General features: G+C 42.0%; 1 protein-coding gene across 1 annotated transcript in view; it reads right to left on the minus strand.

Moving 5' to 3' along the window:
• MGMT (O-6-methylguanine-DNA methyltransferase) overlaps nt 1-21,037 on the minus strand; it is a 313,329-nt gene that overhangs the window by 11,790 nt on the left and 280,502 nt on the right. The window lies entirely within an intron of this gene.

Below are 21,037 nucleotides of genomic sequence, written 5' to 3' on the forward strand. Positions count from 1 at the left end.
TAAAAAGGCATTCAACGCTTTGATTTTCCTATATTTTTAATTTGCTTCCAGTACAATTATCCTGTTAACGCATACAATGTGCTTTCCCATTAAATTGGCAGAGTATAAATTAGCATACAGTCAAATTAAAAAAGGGGGGTAACTGACAGTACCTATTTTATACAGCTCTTGTATTTTGTAATTTCAAACTTTAGCTGGGTCACACTGGAGAAGAAGCCCTAGAGCCAGGAGATGGTATTATAACCCAGGCTGACTGCATTTCTTTTTAAAGCAGAGGGCCCCAAGCTACCACTCAGAATTCTGCATATCAGAAAATTTAACGACTGGCTGTGCCTCTGAATCTATGTTGCATATTTAAATGGCAAACTCTTGTAAAAATGAAAGGGTTATTCATTTGCTGTCTAGTTATCCTTGAATTTCATATTGTTGTTAATAAGTCATGGAGGGAAACAAAAGAACCTTCTTATGTTGCTGCAGGCTGGAAATGAGACACTCACCTATGGTGAAAATTGTGAATTTGGTGAATAAATGTGTGTGAGTGACTAGACATGAATGGTGAATAATGTGTGTGAGTGACTAGACATGGTCCCATTGTAAAGAGGGCACAGAGACAGCAGACAGTGCTTTGTTGCATTTCCTTAACCTGGAACACATAACAGAATACTGCTGCACCAACACTGTCTGGTCCTGTCCTGTGGCAGAGAGCCCTGATTACACCCCTGTATTGCTCCCCCCACCCCAACTATCTTCAGTGTGCCCAGATCTGGATCCCAGATGCGGGAATGCAAACAGTCATCATGATTCTTGGTGCATTCCTGACACCTTAGGAAACAAGACTCAGACACGCAAGTTTTGGGCAGAATAGAAATACTGCATGTTTTTAAAAGTGGGCCAAGGAAAGACTGTCTCTCTGTCACACACACACACGGACAGACTTAGCTTCCTCTGCCTGGAGAAGTTTACTATGAAGCATCCTAAAGGAAGAAACCTGTCCCTGCCCCCTTTCTTCTCTGGGACACCCAAATAGAATTCAGATCCCTGTGATTCTTAAGACTAATTAATGTCTTTGGTCTCCAAGAAATTAATGGCTGTTTCCACCATGGATCTGGACCCAACTCTGTCCCGAGGGCAGGAAAAAGACATGAAATGCCCCCTTTCCCAACCTCAAAGTGCACTCAGATCTTGTGTGCATAGCGGGCGTGAGCCCAACACCCTTGAACTCCTCCGTATGCCCTGGGACTAGCAGGCTCCAGAAACCTTCCTAGCTTCCCACAACCTCCACTGCTGAGGTTCTTTTGAAGTAAGCTAGCATGGGTTTCACACTCGTGTCCTAGTCCTACTCAGCCGTCAGTCCCTTCCATAACCCTTCAGAACAGCCTTCCCACCTCCTACCACTCACTTTCCAGCTTCACAGACCAGTCTAGGTGAGGTGACTCTATCCCTTTCATTCTATCATCATTCATATCTTTTCCCCCTATGCCTTTATGCTAAGATCTTCTAAAGCTTGTATCTGTTGGAATTTGTTACTGTACTTAAGGACCAGCATCCTGCAGTTGGGATGTCTGCTATAGGTCCTTCAGGAGATAGACAACTACCACTTTTATCCTGCGCTTTAATAAACTTAGTTTCTATTCCTTAAAGGAACAATCACACATCAGCACAAATGTGGTAATAGACTGGCACGGCAGCACAGCAACACTGGTTGGGTTAGCAGCACGGGACATGTTGATCTGACAACAGCCAGAGGCAGACCACCTCTTGGAGAGCTGGTCTTGTGGTAGCAGGCATGACTTGCCCCATAGCTAAGCAGGGTCTGCCCTGGTTACATATGAATGGGAGACTTGATGTGTGAGCACTGTAAGATATTCCGCTTAGGGGATGGAGCCGCTCTGGGAAGAGCAAAAGGTTTCAAGTTCCCTCCCTGGCTTCTCCAAGATAGGGCTGAAAGAGATTCCTACCTGCAACCTTGGAGAAGCCACTGTCAGTCTCTGTATACAATACCGAGCTAGATGGACTTATGGTCTGACTCAGTATATGGCAGCTTCCTATGTTCGTATGTACCACCTGCTGGGTCTGCGTCTCTGCCTGGGTCTCAAAGCGGCATCCCTCTGGTCTGGAGTCTGGCACTCTTTTTCTTCAGGTGATCTTGCTTTCCCTGATGTTGGTACTGGCATGCAGATATAAGGGAGAGTGATGGAAAGATAGAAGTTGGCTCCCTTCAGGGATTCAGGTTCCAAGAGGGTCATTTCAGAAGGGCTCCATCTCTGGAATTTTCTCAGGCTCTGGCCCAATGTCATGGCCTAGGGCTGGCTCGGGCTGGTTCTGCCCCATCAGACTCCAAATGACTGGTCAAGGCTGCGATCATGACACATTCTTTAATGCAGCAAAGGAATTTACAGGAATGCCATAGGAGTGGCTTCTTTATGGATTCATTCCATGGAGCTGCCATCCCATCTCTTGGACCCACAACCAAGAGAGCAGTGTCAATGGAATAGATGTTTCACATTCTTAGTACCCTGTGGGCAGAGGCGCTCTTACCCATGAACCTTGGGGCACCGGTCTGTGGCCTCCTGAGTCCGAGTCTGACGGGGCAGAACCAGCCCAAGCCAGCCCTAGGCCATGACATTGGTGGGGGCTCAAAATGTCCTGGAGGGCCTCCTGCTGCAACTCCGCCACTAGCCGCCATATATGTGGCTGGGGGGTGGGGTGGGGTAGGGTGGGGTGGGGTGAGCCAGCCGAGCAGGCCTCCCATGTGGTGGTGGTGCAGCGAGTGCAGTGGCTGGCAGATCTGTCTGTCCGTCCCTTGCCTTGAGAAGTGTGAGACACTCCAGTGCGCCTGCTCAGAGGGTGGGTGGGGGGTAAGCCAGCCTACTCGCGCTGGAGTGTCTCATACTTCTCAAGTCAAGGGCTGGACAGACAGGCCCACTAGCTGCTGCACCCACTGCGCCGCCACTATGGGGGAGATCTGCTCAGCTGGCTCAACTCCACCCCTGGACTACGAACATGGCAGCTAGTCTACAATGGCTAAAGAGATTGGTGATTCAGCATGGCGGGGCAGCAGCGGGTGGAGCATGGGGCAACGGCAGGGTGCGCGCAGTGGCAGGAGTTCTCCCAGGAAATTTGGACCCCCCCGCCTGACTCAAATGAGAAAGCCACATCTGGAGGCCCTCCAAATGCAGGTTTCTTCTCTTTTTTTTTCCTTAAAAAAAAAATTAAGGGGTGGGGGGCTGCAAAGCTTTCAGGTCTGGGCACCAAAATCACCTAGGTGCACCACTGCCTGTGGGTGGAAATTGCATAAGGAAGACCCACATGACTGGCCATGTCCACCTTGTTGTGAGACAGCAGTTACAGCAGGCCCATGTGATTAACCTACAAGAAAATGCTGAGTGGTAGTGTCGAGCTTGATCCTGAAAAGGGAGGGTAATTGGGCTGAAGAAGCCAGCCCTAACCCTAAGCCCTGTCATCAGGGTGGAGCCTGAGCCTGCCAGTTGGGAGATCCCAGTATTAGAGACCCAAGAACCAACACTCACTAAGCCCGAGTAGCCAAGTCTTCCAAATCAAAGTATTGTGTTTCCCAAAGCCTGCACAACAGCACCAGTAACAGTCCAAGAGGAACTTGCTGGACAGAGGAGAAGTCTAGAGGGCTGCCCTTTAAATTTCGCTGCTCTCCAGGAAGAGATGCAGAATCTTGGAGGGACACTTTGGAGGTATTCAAGACCTCATTTCACCTCTGGCTTTTGTTGCACAAGTTACTCAGTGGGAGCTATCCAGGATGCTACAACCCCAACCACCTTGCCTTGTGATTTCCTGATTTTGGGTCAGGACAACTGGCTTTCACTGTACCCCTTTACCGGGGCCATCAAGTGCCAATAGAAGGGAGAGCCTTAGTTTCCCAAGCAAGGGTGGGGGGACCTCCCACCACTGGCATGCCATGAAATGCAGATTTCATATTTTGGATCTCAAAACATGGTTGTGAGTTTAGAAATTTTAAGTCTGCATGTGTCTACAGCCTCTGTCTGACTTTCTCACCCTCCCATTTTTACCAAACCAAAGAGGCAAACACACATACAGACAACAGCACAGAGCAAACTGAGGCACATGAGCCCACCCTGGATCTGTCCCTGTCTTTTAGTTTAAAGATGGTACTAGTGGTACAGAAAATTCGGGCTGAAAAGCTAACAGTGTTTCTTTTTGAAGCCCTCAAAGTGATTTTCAGGAAAATATATATTTCTATGCTAGTAAATTATTATTTTTTAAACCAGCTCACCTCAAATGCAATCTAGAAAAAGTGTCTGCCTTTGTTCTTAAAAGAAACCCTCACACTTTAATGTTTATTTTAAATAATAAAAAATTTGCTTCTTAACTGAACAGAATGATAATCGCTTCATTGAAAAAAAAAATCTGTTTAGCCTTTATTAGAACATTAAGCAAATTAAACATCAGCATAATCCAGGTGATACTAGAAAAGGGTCATCAAAGAAATTAACTTTGTTGTTCATTAATTTACATGGATTAGTAGAGGGCGAAGAGATAGCAAATCTGCTCTAGTTTTTATGATATAATTTCAAACTGTACACCATTTGTGGCACTAGGGTGACTTTGGGGTTAATCAGACTGATTTGTCCTTTTAATTGCTTTCTATTCAAAGAAAATTCATTAGATAATGTTCTCTTCAAAATTCATGAATCAATTTAACTGAAGAAACCATATTAACAGCTTTGGGTTCATTAGCACATGGAGTTGTGTTACTAGCTGATTGCTAGGAGAGTTTCCTTAGGCAAACAGATTTTGTTTACTGTCATTTTTTAGAAAGGCCTATTTGAAATCCAATTGTAACAAGGGATGAGCGTATTTCCCCCGTTCCATTTCATAATTCTTCCGTGGTTTGGCTCTGCCCCATGATCTGCTCTGCCTGCCTGCCTTTTGATTTTACAAGGTGAAATTAATTTTGGAAACGAGGGCTCTTATCAGTTTGTCATAAGCTTTCCATTCTTTCTCATGATGCATACTGGGAAATGTAGTCTCTGCTGGTTCTCTCCTGGTTCTCTCAGCCTCCCCCTTCAGGAGGCTAACTATTTCAGTCAGGTAGTGACAGTGTAACCTGCACAGTCCAACAGTGGTGTACCACCATATCAGAGGTAATTGGAAGCAAAGCTTGATAGATCTTAATAGCACTTGCCATGAAAACATTAAGATCTCAAGCGAGTAAAGTTAAAATGGAAACTGAGCTTACACTTAAACAGGAAGTTTTCATAACAGAATGGATGTAAGCAAGATGGTCCCCAATATTTGTATCGGGACTGATGATATTGAACTCGATCATAAATGATCTGGAGTCCTGTGTGTGTGTGTACAGTGAAACAGCTAAGTTTGCAAATGACATCATATTATTTAGGATAGAGTAACCCATACAGACTGTGAAGCACTCCAAAAAGATCTCTCCAAATTGGGTGAGTGGGCAACCAAATGGCAAAGTTCAGTGTCAGTAAATGTAAAGTCATGCACACTAGGACAAATAATCCTAACCTCTCTATACACTGATGGAGTCTGAACTAGCAGCAATTAACCAGGAAAGAGATTTTGGGGCTATGGTGGATAGCTTTATGAAAAACTTTGATCCAGTTTGCAACAGCTGCGAAAAAAGTAGATGGCATACTAGGGATTATTAAGAAAAGAAGTGAAAATTAAACTGCTGACTTCACAATAAATTTGTGGTGTAGCTACATCTGGAATATGGGCTGACATTCTACTGAAACAGAAGTGTGCCAGGAAGACATGTCGAAACTGCAAAGCGCTTTCTTAGCTATGCCGTATGGAATGTGGGGCTGGGGCAATTTTCTCTGAACCCTGTTTCTTCCAGAAATGCCCTGATTCACCCAGAAATATGTCCCTGAGGGCTGTGCTACCCCCAGAACAATCTAAATGATTAGGGCATTGCAACACTTACCCTATGAAGAAAAGCTAGAGTATTTGGGCTTTTTTTTGTGGTGGTGGGGGTGAGATGAGTAAGAGGAAAATGACCAAGCTTTACAAAACTATGAATGGTTCATGATAAAATGAAGAGAGATTTTCTTTTATCCTTCTCCCGTAAATGTTAGAATTTGGGATTTAACTGATTGGAAGTAGATTCAGGATTTTTTTTTTTAAAGTACTTCTTCACACAATGCATAATAAATTCATGTAATTTGCTGCCATAAAAGGTGGTGATGGCCATTGGCACACATGTTTTTAAAAGGGCATTAAACAAAGTCACAGAGGGCCTGTCTAGAAAATGGAACTCCCATAAGTAAGCAAAATCTCCAGACTCAGAAGCCGTATGCTTAACACCGATTATTGGTTGGATGAGGAGTATGTTGCCTTCATGCCTTGCTTGCAGGCTTCCCAGATGCTTCTAGCTGACAACTGTGGGAAACAAGAGGCTGGACTAGATAGCTCTCTAGTCTGATGCAGCAGGGTTCTTCTTATGTTCACCGAAAACCTGTTAGTGACACTCACAAAATCAGTGCTTCTTGTGTAGAGAGTTTCCTATCCTGAGATCAAAAGAGTCTAAAGGATCATCTTAGTATTAGTATATACACATTCACAAAACAGCCAAGGGCAATTGTATTCTGTTTTCAGTGGGATAAAAATTAAAAAGTGTTTGTGTTGTTGGGGAAAGCTTATCCAGAACTGGCAAACAGGGTGTTGCACTGCAATATAATCCCATAAATTTGGAACTGCAGGTTTCATAGAAAAATCTGAAGTGAGCAGAATTTGGCCCCAGTCCTAACTGCAAAGGAACCTATTCCTCAAAACTCTTTTTAAACCACCAAGATTGGTGTTACACTTCTACACTCAGGTTTTTAAAGCAATTGTTTCCAGAAAGAGCTACAAAGAAATCTACACAAAGTTACAGTATGAGGGATGAGCACCACATCCTGCACTGCCCCTTGCTGTGTACCCCCTCCTCATGTTCTGTCAAAAGCAACAGCATGGAAGGCCCAGCAGGTGGACCCATAACTTTGCAAAATCTGTAGGGATAGAATGACACACACATGTAAACGTATCTGAAACAAGAAAACTGTTCAGAATCTTTCCAAAGTGATTATTTGAGGATTAAAGAATAATTAGCATCTGTGCGCTAGTACTTGATTGTTCCCTTGGCCCTGCCACAGCCCCCTTACTCCAGAGACCTCCTCACTCTCAACTGAGCTCCGCTCCTGCTTGTCCTCCTCCATTCCGTTGCTTCCAACATGCCATTCCCACAACTCTGGCATTCATGTGTCATTCAGCCCCTCACTCCTACTCCAGCAGCTTTCAAATTTCCCTTCCTCCTTCTTTTTAGGTCTCCAAACTGCGCATTTGCTCTCTCTCCCTCTTCATGTTTTCTTATGTTTATTCCCCCTCCTTCATCCTCTCCCTTCTTTCTTAGTCTCTCCCCCTTCTTTCTTTCTCTATCTCCTCCCCCTCTCTTCCCATCTTTCTCCCCCACTTCCTCTCCCTTCTTTCTTTTTTTGTTTGTTTCTCTCTCCCCCCCTTTCTCTCTCCTCCCATGTGAGTTATCTCGCAAGCCCCGTGCACAGGGGCTGGCTGCTGTCCTTAGCCCCCTAGAAAGGGTACTGCTTGGAAATGCTGCAATTGCAAAGGCCCCCTCTGAGTGGACAGGGGCTTGCGTTGGTGTAAGTGCTGAGACCCTAACCGCTCTCACTCTCATGAGCGTGGCTTTTATTTTGTTTTTGTGTCCTCCCCCCGCCAGTCTCTTCCTGACTTCTTGCTGAGTTCTGCCTTTCCCCCTTCTCCATAAACTACGGAGAAGCCCGCTGACTGCTCTCTGGAAGCCCCAGTAATTTCTCTGTGCCCCCTGGCTGCTGCTTTCTCTCCCCACCCATTGGCCCGCCCACCTGTTGGCTTGTGCTGCCACTGTCGCTTTCCTCTCCCCCTCCCAGCAGCTTGCTCGTGAACTCTCACAAGAGCTGACACACACGGGATTAGCAACGGGTATGTCTAAGAGAATTATACATATATAGAATAGAATAGATGTTTATCTTACAGAAGGATAGCCAAAGTATTTATTCAGCATTCAAGAAAATGCTGCATAAGACATTATGGTCAAACGTTTTTGAAGAGAGTTTCTCAAATATATTCTTCAGGTGAAACATTAGATATGCTACATTTTTCTGACACAAGCCATGTACAGTTGTAGCTCAAAATAATGCAATCTCTTGCAGTCATGCACATCGCTTTATAAACATATCTGAAACATTAATTTCATCCTGCAGGCAGTGAACAAATTAATTCGTTTAAGGCAAGCAGTCTGTGACTGTGCCAAATCTTTTTACTACTAAACTCTGTTAGTGCCTCTAAACTCTGCTCAACTTTAGATGGTTGCCAATCACTAACATTGTTAAATATATAGGAAAACAAAATAGGAAAATCCACATGAAACTGACATCAGCATTCACAATTGCAGTAGTTTATAATGTTATCAGTTTAAAAATTTAGAAACACTGACAGACCAAAGTTATGGCAAAGATTAATAGCACATTGTCTAACGTAAATGACTACACAAAATATTCGGTGCTCCTGCAACCATGTTTAAGGTATACAAGAAGTACATAACACTAAGGGAAATATTTAAGTCAAATTAATGAATATCCTTAATTCTCTCTGCTGTCGTCTTTCACCAATTGGGCAACTGACATAGCTCAATAAAATGTAGCACAGACTCAACTTACTATAGACCTTGTCCAGAGCAATTCCATATGAAACACACTGGCTGATATCCAGACTAACACAGTGTGTGTGCAGTTAATGCTGCACATGTGCTTCAGAGCAAGGGCAATTTTTGTCAACCTCCCCTTTCCTCTGAAGCTGATCATGACTCCCAAAACATGGCCCTGAGGGCTGCACAACCCTCAGGGCCATGTTTTCAGGATGGGAAGGCTGATATCAAGTACTTCTTTAGTATGGATGTCAGCCATAACCATCAAAGAGTGACTCACAGCACTATTCTATTCACAGCACCATTACTACCACGGTAGAAAGTTCCAGGAGCAGTTTCATTACTAAATTTATTTCTTTGTAATGAGTGCCCAAATTAAGGTTTCTGAAATAAACTGAAAAAAGTGTACCAGTCTCGGTTGTTTTTTGTAACTGTGGTTTAGGAACATAGGAAACTGCCATATACTGAGTCAGACCATTGGTCTATCTAGCTCAGTATTGTTTTCACAGACTGGCAGCGGCTTCTCCAAGGTTGCAGGCAGGAATCTCTCTCAGCCCTATCTTGGAGAAGCCAGGGAGGGGAACTTAAAACTTTCTGCTCTTCCCAGAGCGGCTTCATCCCCTGAGGGAAATATCTTGCAGTGCTCACACATCAAGTCTCCCATTCATATGCAACCAGGGCAGACCCTGCTTAGCTATGGGGACAAGTCATGCTTGCTACCACAAGACCAGCTCTCCTCTCCTGGGGCATGGCACGTTTGAACGTGTCATGCCCCATCTTCACCTCCCATGAAGTGCCCATATGCAATTCCAGGCTGCCTTGCTTTGCCCTACTTCTGGTGATCCCTCATCCCATCAGGGGGCCGGCTTGACTAGAACAAACTCCCTTGTCCTGCTTTTGGAGTTCTCTGGACACTCTCAGCTCCCTAATGAAGTCAAACGAGCTGTTGAAGTGCCTATTCTTCCATCCCTCAGCTGCAGCCCAAGCACCATTAACCATTTCCTCCTACCCACTCCTATACTAGCAAAAAGCAACAGTAATGTCTATTGGGGAAGCTTGGACACACTGAAAGAAGCCTGAAGGGGGAGTGAAGTAACATAAGGGCAAGATGACCTATTAATCAGTGATCTGTGTTTAAAAGACAGGAGGGAATAGGTAGTGGACAGCGCTGTTAGAATGCAGAAGAAAGGCAACCTGACAGTAATTCCATACCTGAACAAAGCGAAGACAGACTGTCAGGACCAGAGGCGTAACTATAGGGGGGGCAGGTGCCCCGGGCGCCATCTTTTCTGGTCACATGGGGGGCGCCGCCATGACAAAAAAATTTTTTTTTAATTTTAAAAATTTTTTTGTTAATACAAATGTTTCCTGCTCAGTGCAGCAGCGCTGCAGCAGTTAAGGGAGTGCGTCGGCGCCCCCTCCCCCACAAGCGGTCCCTTCCGCGCCGCCCGCGCCCCCCCCATTGCTTTGCTGGCACCTGGCGGCCAGTCAGTGGCCTGGCTTGGCGGCGGCGGCAGGCGCTTGTGAGGAAAAACCTAAGTATAATGTAGTATGTTGGGGGGAGGGGGGCACGGGGGGCGCCATTTCAGTGCTTGCCCCGGGCGCCGTTTTCCCTAGTTACGCCTCTGGTCAGGACACACAGAACAGGGAGAGTTATGGGGTTGTTGGGGAAATGTAGGAACAGTGTTAGTGGGGAAGGGTAAATTTTATGGAAGGAATACCCTGAATTGTTAGAGCTATAGGAGGGAAAGAGGAAACAAAGTTTGTAAAGCCAAGTTTCATAGTGACCTATGATATGAATGCTCATTTTGCATGTTCCTTGAGCTTCCTCAGCAGTGATGCCACAGAGCCAAAAGGTCTTCTGAGCATTCCATCCTACTAATGCCTCACATAAGTTTTTGCATGTAAGGCCGAGCAGAGAGGCACCCCACTGGGCTAGCCAGCAAACAAAAAGAGAAGCTTTGCAGCTCTGCTCCTGTTTGTAAAGAATAAAATACAAGACAAAATTGAGAGAAAGATCATCTGGGAAATGGATTTCAGCACAGCCTGTAATTCCAGACCATTGATGTGACAGCAGGCTGCTACTGGAGCTTTGGTGGGAATGAGAGTAGTGGGAGGGGAGAGAGGTCTTTAATTAGCATATGGAAGACAGCAAGCATATGGGGTGCAAAACTGCTCCTAAAGCACAACTGCTAATTCTATACCAGATTACTGATCCTAAAGCACAACTGCTAATTCTATACCAGATTTAACCATGGCAGGCTAAACTCCCACTCTGTGTCTCTATATGCCCCAAATCCAACTAAAACTGCTTCCTTTTCTACTACACAGTCATAGGCAGATAATATTTGCTGCCACTAAAGATATGTATTGATTATTTCTGAGCATTAGCAAGCAATCAAGCAAACAAAAGATGGTCACTGACAGATAACCATTACACCATTATGTACATAGCTGAAAGACTAGCATCAAGTACCAATTTCTGGAGGATTGAATGTATACCTCATTTATTTCATAGTTACAGACATGGCCGCCTAAGGGTCTGAGATGCTTTTAGATAACACAGGAAGCAGACACAGCAACTGGGGTCAGCTGGTTGGCTGCACTAACAACATAGGAGCAAGGCAAAGGCAACACAAATGCTATGCCTGTATTTGGTTTACACTTACCAAACATGCAATTACATCTCAGCCAGGGTTCTCTCTAATTTTTTTCATTTGGGTGGAATGAGTTTTGTTCTGGGAGGCAGTATCAAGGCAGTGTGTGCACAATGCATTCATAGTGGGGACTTCCTGATTCAACCTGAGCATGCTCTAAAATGAACTGAGTGGACATCAAAAAACGTGTGAGCTCATGCACATGCACACGCTTTAAATGGAACATTGATCTTAGTCTGTATTTATGAAAACTGGTCATTTGGATTGTCTTGCACTGGATTAGTTCAGAGCCAATTCTTTGTCAAATTTATATGTGGCTCTCTTGTACTGGGATTTGTTCAGATTACTTTAAAAGTGTGCCAGTCCAGGAACTAATCACAGAACTATACTTGGTTGTGGTGGCAGGAAATTTTTTAATTGGGAAACTGGTAATACTGAGACTCTTCGAGCAAATAAGAGGATGTAAATGGCCTGGGGTCTTACACAGCCTATAGATTTCTCACAGAAACACAGTTTCTAAGAGAGTACAATTTGGGCCACAAATAAATTATATTATGTTTGCATGTGAGAAATCAACAGAAACTCCACAAAAATAACTGTAGAAAGTGGGGAAATTAATCTGCAACATACCCATTTGACACAGCCCTTTGGATTGAAATCATAGCTACTGTAGAAAGAGCTCTCATTTTCAGGTCACAGGGTTCTGGCTGCCATGGACAGCATGAGCACCACATGATAATCAGCGTCCTTCATCAAAGCCATAGATCTGGAGTGGATCTTTGACTTTGACATTCCTGCTTTAGCAGGAAGAGGACAAAATCCTTCCCAGGGCACTCTTCATGCAACTATGGACCAAAGTACATAGTGAAATACAAAGTGCTGGTAATTACCTCTAAAGCCCTAAACGGCTTAGGACTGAGTTACCTGGGAGGGCACCTCCTTCGGCATTATCCCCACTGCACATTACGGTTATTGAGAGAGGTTCGCCTCCGGATGCCGCCAGCTTGTCTGGCAGCGATTCGGGAGTGGGCCTTCTCTGTAGTCGCTCCTGGGCTGTAGAATGTGCTCCCATTCATGGTCTTTACCAGCCTTTAAGAGAGCCCTTAAGACACATTTTTTAGCCTGGCTTTCAGTAATTGTTGAATGTTTTAAGCTTTTTAAAATTGTTGTTCAAATTGTTAAATTGTTTTAAATTGTTGCTTTAATAGCCATTTTGTTTTGGTTGTGTTTATTTATGTGAACTGCCTAGAGCCTTGGAGGCAGACAGTATATAAATTAAATGAACGAACGAACGAATGAACGAACGGATGGATGGATGAATGGATGGATGAATGAATGAATGAATGAATGAATAAAAGTAGACAATGCACCTCTTGTGTTATTTGGACCTGTGCATTTGATTTTTCTAATGTAAACAACTCACACAGCACCCCAATCTGGACTGGAAGTAAGTGGGGAAAAGGGGACTTTAGTCCCTTGTTCCCATCATGGTCTCACTCCAGACTGGTCCTCCCACCACATAGCTATTTGCCCCAGGAGAGGAACTCCCATCAGTGCCAGTAGGGGAAAAAACCCACAGACTAGAAGGTTGTCGAAGAGATACAAACTCACAAAAAATCCTTGTATTGTGGAATGCATGGGTGGGAATTAATTTTTTAAAAAATCAGTGATAATTTCTTAGCATCTACTCCAGTCACCAGAGTTTTCCGAGAATATAGTCAGATTCAGGGAAGAAAGATATGAAGGCTTCCCCCACTCTTCTCCTCTTGCATTATTTTCTTTCATTCTTCTTCCCTTTGGCAAGTTTAGTTTCCCCCTTAACTCCAGCTCAGACTGTGTTCCTGCTGCTTATAACATTGTAGATAAATCTGCCTGACAGGGAATGCTGCAGAGAGGCAAAAGTCCATTCCTTATTTAAAAGGATACAATGGATATTTTGCCTACCAAAAGGTATGTATGGAGAGGAAATCTGAGTTCATATTAAACTTTGGTCTTCTGCTTTGATCAGTGATGTATTATTGTGAATTACTTATTTTTAAAAAACACAGGAAGTACCCCAAAGACTCAACTACTACTCTAAAGAGAGGAGATGCAGCCTACTGAAAAGAGTTCTCTGAAAATAGCCCTCTATTACGGAATTTTCAGTTCTACCATAATAGCTTCAGATGCCCCAATCTTCCCTGCCAGTTCCTAATATACTAAATAAAAGAAGAGCCACTAAAACAGCACAAGTGTTTAGGGAGCAGTTATAGTACTTGGTTCTAATAATCCAGCCAATGTGTATTTCAGCGTGCATGCATGCATGACAGTAAGATTGTCCCATACCCCTTTCTCAGTTCACATATATAATATTTTAAAAAGAATTGTGTAAAACATATAACACTATTGTCAGAAGTGCTGATTGGATTTTGATCTTGTTGTCTTCAGTCTTCTGGGAGGTTGCAAATGAACACAGTATTTTCACTAACAACATAACTCAAACTCATCGTTTTCTAAATTTCACACATTAAGGAAATCTCAGCCGGCAGGTGTTGCAAAGAGTTAATGTCATATCTTTTTCATTTAAGGAATGTAGAAGCCTAGTCAGGCTAAGATTATTTCACTCTCATGAATATAAATGCTCTGACAATCTCGGTCTAGTTTTCAGTGCACTGGAACACAATCTCCTACCTCATATTGCTAGGACATATTGTAGTGTTAGCCCTTAGAAATGAATACTTTGTCTTACTGAGGTGACGAGAAATGATGAACTCAGCAGCTAAATTCTTCCTCCAGCCTTTGCCACCTGGCAACAGAGCAATTTAAATTTTGCATTTTGATGAAGCTGAGAATTTTCAAATAAAAGTTTCCCCAAATAGGACAAACTGTTAAATGCATACATGTTTTCTTAGCAGCAAAAGTGATTCCCATCAGTTTTACACAGAAATGTATGGCAGCAGTCAACTTAGGATCACATAATTGTCACTCAAACAAAAGCAAAATAACTGAGAAACATTAATAGTTCACTGTACAGTACTATATATAAACAGTTGCAGCAAAAACCACAACCAGGGAATTGGACATTATCTCTTAATTTTCAGCTAGAAAACTAAGCCCACAGTCACAGTTTTTTTACTTTGGAGATTCCCCGCTCCTATTATAAATGTCTCAAACCTTAATAGACATATTTCTGAAATTGCCTACTCAACAGCAAGAAGTGAACAAACTTGTTTTGCACATTTGCAGACTCACTGAAGCTCATGTCTCCTCCAGGGCATAACCTTGTTATCAAAACAATAAAAAGGTAGAAAAATCTGATTTGAAATGACACAACTTCATCAATTCATGCACAGCAGTGTTTCAGACACTGATGTCCCTTCATCATGCCCAGATTGTAAATGACAGTTAGGACAACGTCAAGTCACACCTTTCCTTTTGTGTCTTTAAACACAACAAAAGAGCGCAAAGGGATGATGCACAATACATATTTTATGCACTAGCATATTATACTAAATATACTAATAGACATTAAAAATGCATTAAGGTACCACCAGTGTATACATAAACATGGCCGGTAACTCAAAGTGCTACCAATGTACAGTCTATTATAAAACATATTGCTACCGCCTTGTTGGCCTTTCTAAGATTCAAGAAGCTGAACAGGAACTGTGTCAGCGTTATCAGCAAACAGATCACGCCTCTCCTGTGCTTCTAAAAATACGTGGCTCCTAAACTAGGACTGTGCCCCACAGTCACACTGAACTGCAAGAAGAGGAGCCATATAATCAACATAATTTGACTTAACTTCAGGGAATATTTACAAAATCTAAGGGGGATACATTTGATTGATATCTACCCATGTGACTTATTAGGCTTTGTCTAAAAAAGCCCCAAGGTACTGTTAAATAATTTTTCATTGATAATCATGCTGTCTCTGCTATCAGCTAACTTTTGAAGACCAACCCGACAGAGAGGAGCTAAGCCCCTTAATTTCTTAATAAATTATTCTTTACCATAGGACGGGGATTATACCATGTAGAAGGCATATCATTACTGACAGAGCTGTCAGAAGGACAGGTGAAAGGAAAACTGGCAAGCTTTAATTTCTCTGCTGAGAAATAAGGGGTTCTTTTGGGATTAATCTCAGTATCAACATTGAGCCTTTGCCTCAGGGCAGCTGAGAAATTCAAAAGAAGTTGTGACTGAATTTTGAGTGATGGAATCTAGCTCAAATTGTGCAGCTGACTTTGGTTTCTCACCTATTCAAATGAGGAGATTGCAATTCAGGTGGAAGTAGTAGTAGTAGTAGCATCAAGCAGCTGCAGCAACCACTACCACTAGCAGCAGCTAATTAACCGTGCAGTAACTTCATTAATGCTAGTGAAATGTGATAAGCATTGAAGCAGCCTAGCTAACAAGGAAGTCTATTTCAAGCATTTCTTTGCATCAGAAACTAGAAATTCCTTTTCCTTTCATTCATTATTCAGATATTAACTGGCCAAAGATTATGGATGATCATTACATATTTGAACTGTACATGCACAAAAAATATTTCAACAACACACGGGCCTCTTCAATAAAGTTTTAGACAAGCACTATGCTTGCAGCAGAGGTAATATATACACCCTAAAAAGTTATATTTCATATCACAAATGAGCTTTTTTAACATATTCATAAAGCTCTCAAACTATTATATATTAGGTCCTAAAAACCCAACAGCATAATACAATGCAGTTGGAGATGACTGTGAAGGAGGAATTATGAGCCCTAAAATAACAAGACAACAATTCCAGGAGTCCCCACTAGACAGTAGTAGTTTATTTTTCCAGTACTATGTTTAATCCCTTACACTTTGGGCTCTTCGTCTTTTTAAGATGCTACAGCTCACACAAAACAAAAAAATGTTTTGGTTTTTAGAGCCCAAACCATAAATGTAGTAACAAGACCCACTAATTTTGGATTGGCTTCACTGTAGTTAAAATATACCAGTAGAGTAAACAAGTCTCTCCACCCCGACCCCCGCCAGCAAGATGATTTATTTTCAAGCAAAGGAACTGCTCTATTATTATAAAAGAGCTCAATATTAAAGTATTGCAACAGAAATTTAACAGTATTTGGTCTGAGTTCTTGGCACTCTCTGAAACTAAGCAATGCTCAATTTGCCTCCCCCCCCTTTTTCTTTTTGTCATGGACTTTACTGATAACGAGGTAAGAGGTTAAGTGGGGGGGAGAATACTGCAGCCATGAACATGTCTTGTTAAACATTTAAACAAACAAACAAAAAGCTCTAGAAACCCAAATAATACTGTATTATTTATATTTAAGGGATGACACCTTTTTAAAATATATTGCGCAAATCTTAAAAAACCTGTGTGCACTGACTTTTTTTTTTTGGTGGCAGAACCCCGAATTAAGATCTACAGGGTCTAGTAACATTCTACCAATTGAAGCATCAGCTGTTAGTGTACTTTACTACCTGTAACTGTATCATCTGTTTCAACTGCTCCACGAAAAAGTTCAGGGAGCTTGTCAACTGGCAATTGTAGCAGGCAGTACAAATGATTGGTACCTCCTTTTGTCTCTGTAAAAGGCCATACTAAGTGTTCACAGGGTGGAGCACCTAAAAACATCTGTGCTGAACAAATCAGTCAATAATGTTTCTTCCCTGTGACTGCCAATGTTTGTTGACTTTGACTATACACATCTGACTAATAAGGTCTATCAACCCTATCCAACTGTGTTGAATCCCGGTGCAGTCTGCCAGCTTCACTGGATCATTGCAGTAGGTTGTTTCATAAGAATTATTGAAAAAAGAAACTTTCCACAGGCTAGTAGAATGCGGTTTTGGTTGAAAAAGAACAACAATGCAGATTTCACAACTGCAGTTGAAATTTAAGCACAGTCATCAGAAGAAGATGGGATATAAATATGGTATTTTTGGCTTAGGAGTTACTGCAGTAATGACTCCTGATGCTCGTTGAGCAGCCTTGCTGTGTGTGAAGGTCGGGGCTGGGTGTTGTGAAACCTTTGGCATCTTCTCTTTTGGCAGAATCTATAATTTTATTTCATATTTTTGGTGAATGAAAAGGTACCACATTTATTATTTATATTTATTTATTTGATTTATATACTGCCCTTCCAAAAATGGCTCAGGGTGGTTTATATCAAAAGGGTAATCTACATGAACACCAAATGTGAGCTTTTACTCTCATGAAATTCTATATCAAAATCTGAGTGATTTCGAACTAAAACCACACGGGAAATGTTCTGTTGAGAACAAGAGGGCAACACTAGGTGTAGGGGATAGTTTCTGTGCAGTTCATGTTGGCACTCAAAGCGTCCAGGATAAATGCTGCTGGCAAAGTTAATGGTATAAATGTTTTTCTCTGCTGTTGGGGGAGTAGTAGGAGACATGTAGGGAAGCCTACAAAACAATTAATTTACAGAATCAATGTTATTAGGTCATAGCACTATAGATTCAGTCTTCCTCTGAATCTCCATCCTGAAACACATTGCACAGCGGTAACAACTTCCCTCCATTCCACTTCACAAGCAACGTTGTAAAGATTGTGAAGGAATGCAAGTTAAAGTGGATTTTCACAGCTACAACATAGCTATTACATTTGTCTTCTTTTTGTATTGTGCCTTTTTGCTTTGGCTGAAATTTCCTGAAGTTAAAACATTCTCTCCTGATAGAACTTGGGCCTCCATAGTTTCAGTACACAGTGAAAACTGAAATTACTACCATCATAATTTCGGAAAAGACAACTGGAGCAGGGGCAGAGGGAGGCCAGCAGCGGCTCAGATTCTGCCATCGCTGCGGCCCCCTAGCCCCTCCCCCTGCATCTGATGCGCAGCCCCGTTTGGAAGCTAAATTAGCCAGCGCTGAGTTTGTGGTGTGGCCAGGAACGGCTTTCCCTGCCTTTAAAAGGCAGGGGAAATTGCTCTGGCTATGCTGCGAAGGCCATGCTGGCTGATTTAGCTCAAAAACAGGGCTGCATGGCCCTGTTTGGAAGCGAAATCATGCCCCCTCCGTGTCTGACGTCAGATGCTGAGGGGGCGTGTCTGGGACACCAGGAGTGGACCCTGAGGGGCAGAGGTCCAGGTTCTTTGAACCCATCTGCTCAATGGTGGCTCTGCCCCTGAACTGGAGGAGTAATTCTGGCCTTCAGCATTGTCCCTGATCTCAGTGGTTACTAATTCATAGCCATTTATGCATCTCGGCTCCTTTCTCCCAAGTTGAGACATAGGTAAAGGGCCACTGAATCCTTTCTCAGCATGAACATGCTGTTTGGATGAATTAAAATGGGATGTTGTGGGGTGCTTTTTTTTGGGTAATATTTGCTTTGCTTTGAATTAAAATGATATGCATTTTTTGTATTAGTTAGGCACTTAATGAAAAGCTGTGTTCTGGTGTCTACACTTTTCCTTTCACCTGTCTCCCAACTCCTGTCTATATGGCATACAGTTCTAATCTCCGACATGAGGAATGAATCTTTAGTGTGCATATGCACTGCAACTGTTCTAGGAGGACTAATGCCTTGATTAAACAATCTGAGAGAGGATAATTCCTGACAGATTCCATAAGACACAGACAGGATGTTAAGATTTTCAGCGACTCATTTTGCTTCACTCTTAATAAAAAGAGGAAATAGAATCAAGTAAGCTAAGAGCAGTTAAAAGTTTTAATTTTGAGGTTTTAATGCCATAGCTTTTTTTAGACAGACCATCAGGGGTTCACAATATTGTAGGTACCACTACACCAGTTTGCCTCCATATGACAAGAGTATCTAAGGCTTTATACAACAGTTGAAGCATAATCATTTGCAGCCCTAACACTTCCAACAAGAATGTCAGCATTTCTATAATAAGACCCATATTTAAGAGTTTATAACTCAGCTGCAGAAATCTGCTCCAGGCCTGTACATGCCATACAAAATCCCACTTAAGGAACAAATAATCCTTTTACTACTTGGCAAGGGAGTCAATTTTGGGCCACTTCCAATGCAAAGTCATAAAAATGGGCATTGCAACTTGTGTTTGCTGAACTCCAGAATGATCCAAATAGTACTATACTATTTTAGGCTGAGTATGTCTCAAAATAATATGTACACAGGAGTTCCAAAAGGCTAGTGAAATGATCATCAATCAAGTATGCAGAGAATAGTGTGATGGATGCAATGTTGGTTCATAGAGGCAAGCACTTTGTTAATGCCTGCCAAAGAGCAAAGAGCAAACTGCCAAAGAGCAAGTAGTACTTGTGACTGCTTAGGTGTTTTTATTAGCAGCAAAACAATTAATATAACAAAAACTCTTGCCTAGTAACCCATTACAGTAAACCAGGAGGTGTTTTGTTGTTTAGTTTTTTTGGCTACTCTTGATCTAATATTAATCTGAGCAAATACTTTCTAAAGTATTTTGTATCATTTAGAAATTTCAGCCCTGGGCCATGAGCTCACCCTCAGTTTCCTATCTACCAACAAATATAAGGTGTTGGTAGAAATGAATATGAGATGTATACAAATACAAATATTTATATATTGATTTTAAACATAGTTCCCAAAGTGGTTTACATAAAATAGCTCCCTGTCCCCAAAGGACTCACAATCTTACTACCCTTAACTCTAACTGTGCATATATTTTCATGACCAAGCTCTATAGTATCTGTAATATAAAACTGCTTGGGTCTCACTCACTCACACTCATGAAACTCTCAGACCAAACCACAAAATATAGAAACATGCCATTTTACAGGTGGGTTCCAGATCTCACCTAGACTACAGGAAAAATTGAAAATCCCAAGGAAATTGATTAATTTGCCAGAAAATGCAGGAAAAAAGCTTTTCTATTGGAAACATATGGGGAATTGTCACTGCTTTTGCAGTTTTCTCAGGTATTTTTCAAGACAGGCAGTCTGGACTTCCACTGAATTAGAAAAATAGGTGAAATTCGCCTATCCGTGGTTTTGAGTGGCCAGAAATGACTTCCTATGTCATTTCCAGCTGCCATTTTCCTGCAGAGTGCCATTTTGTAGCTCTTAATTTTTTTTTTTTGATGAATATTCAATCATTTTGTGGGTTTGGGGGGGCATTGCTGGAAACCTGGAGAGTAAGATACTGTCCTTTTCTTCACCTCTTGCTTTTTTGGCCCCCCTTTTATTAGGAACCTAACCTTCCCAATTCCCATTGACTCAAGGTTTTGTTATTCACCATTTCTGTATTTGTAACTATAGGTGAGAACAGAACTCCATGAATGAGGGCCACCTGTATTACCAAACCTCTGCATAATAGTATTATTTTTTAGTTATTGAAGGAAGTGCAAGAGAATGAAGGATTTTACTATATTTAAATCATCACTTATTTGGTGAAAGGAAATGCCATCTTTAATATTTTTCTTTTCCATTACATATTATAGAAGCAAAATAGCTCCCCAAAACAAAAAAGTGTTCCCTTAACTCATTGCCCTACTGATTAATATGTATTCTCACTGATTAATCAACTAAAGTTAATTTCTTTACTAATTCTATCTTGAAGATCTATATTTGCATATTTTGCAAGCAATATTGAGCTGGGCTATGCACAGAAGATCCTATAAAGTGAGAGACAACGAATAGGATACCAGTGAATTAACCTCATCTATATAAATTATGTTCAAATGCAATAAAGATATTTAACATGCATTTAAAATGTTTATAGGACTG

Source organism: Hemicordylus capensis, chromosome 3 (assembly GCF_027244095.1).
Source record: "Hemicordylus capensis ecotype Gifberg chromosome 3, rHemCap1.1.pri, whole genome shotgun sequence".
Lineage (NCBI taxonomy): Eukaryota > Metazoa > Chordata > Lepidosauria > Squamata > Cordylidae > Hemicordylus > Hemicordylus capensis.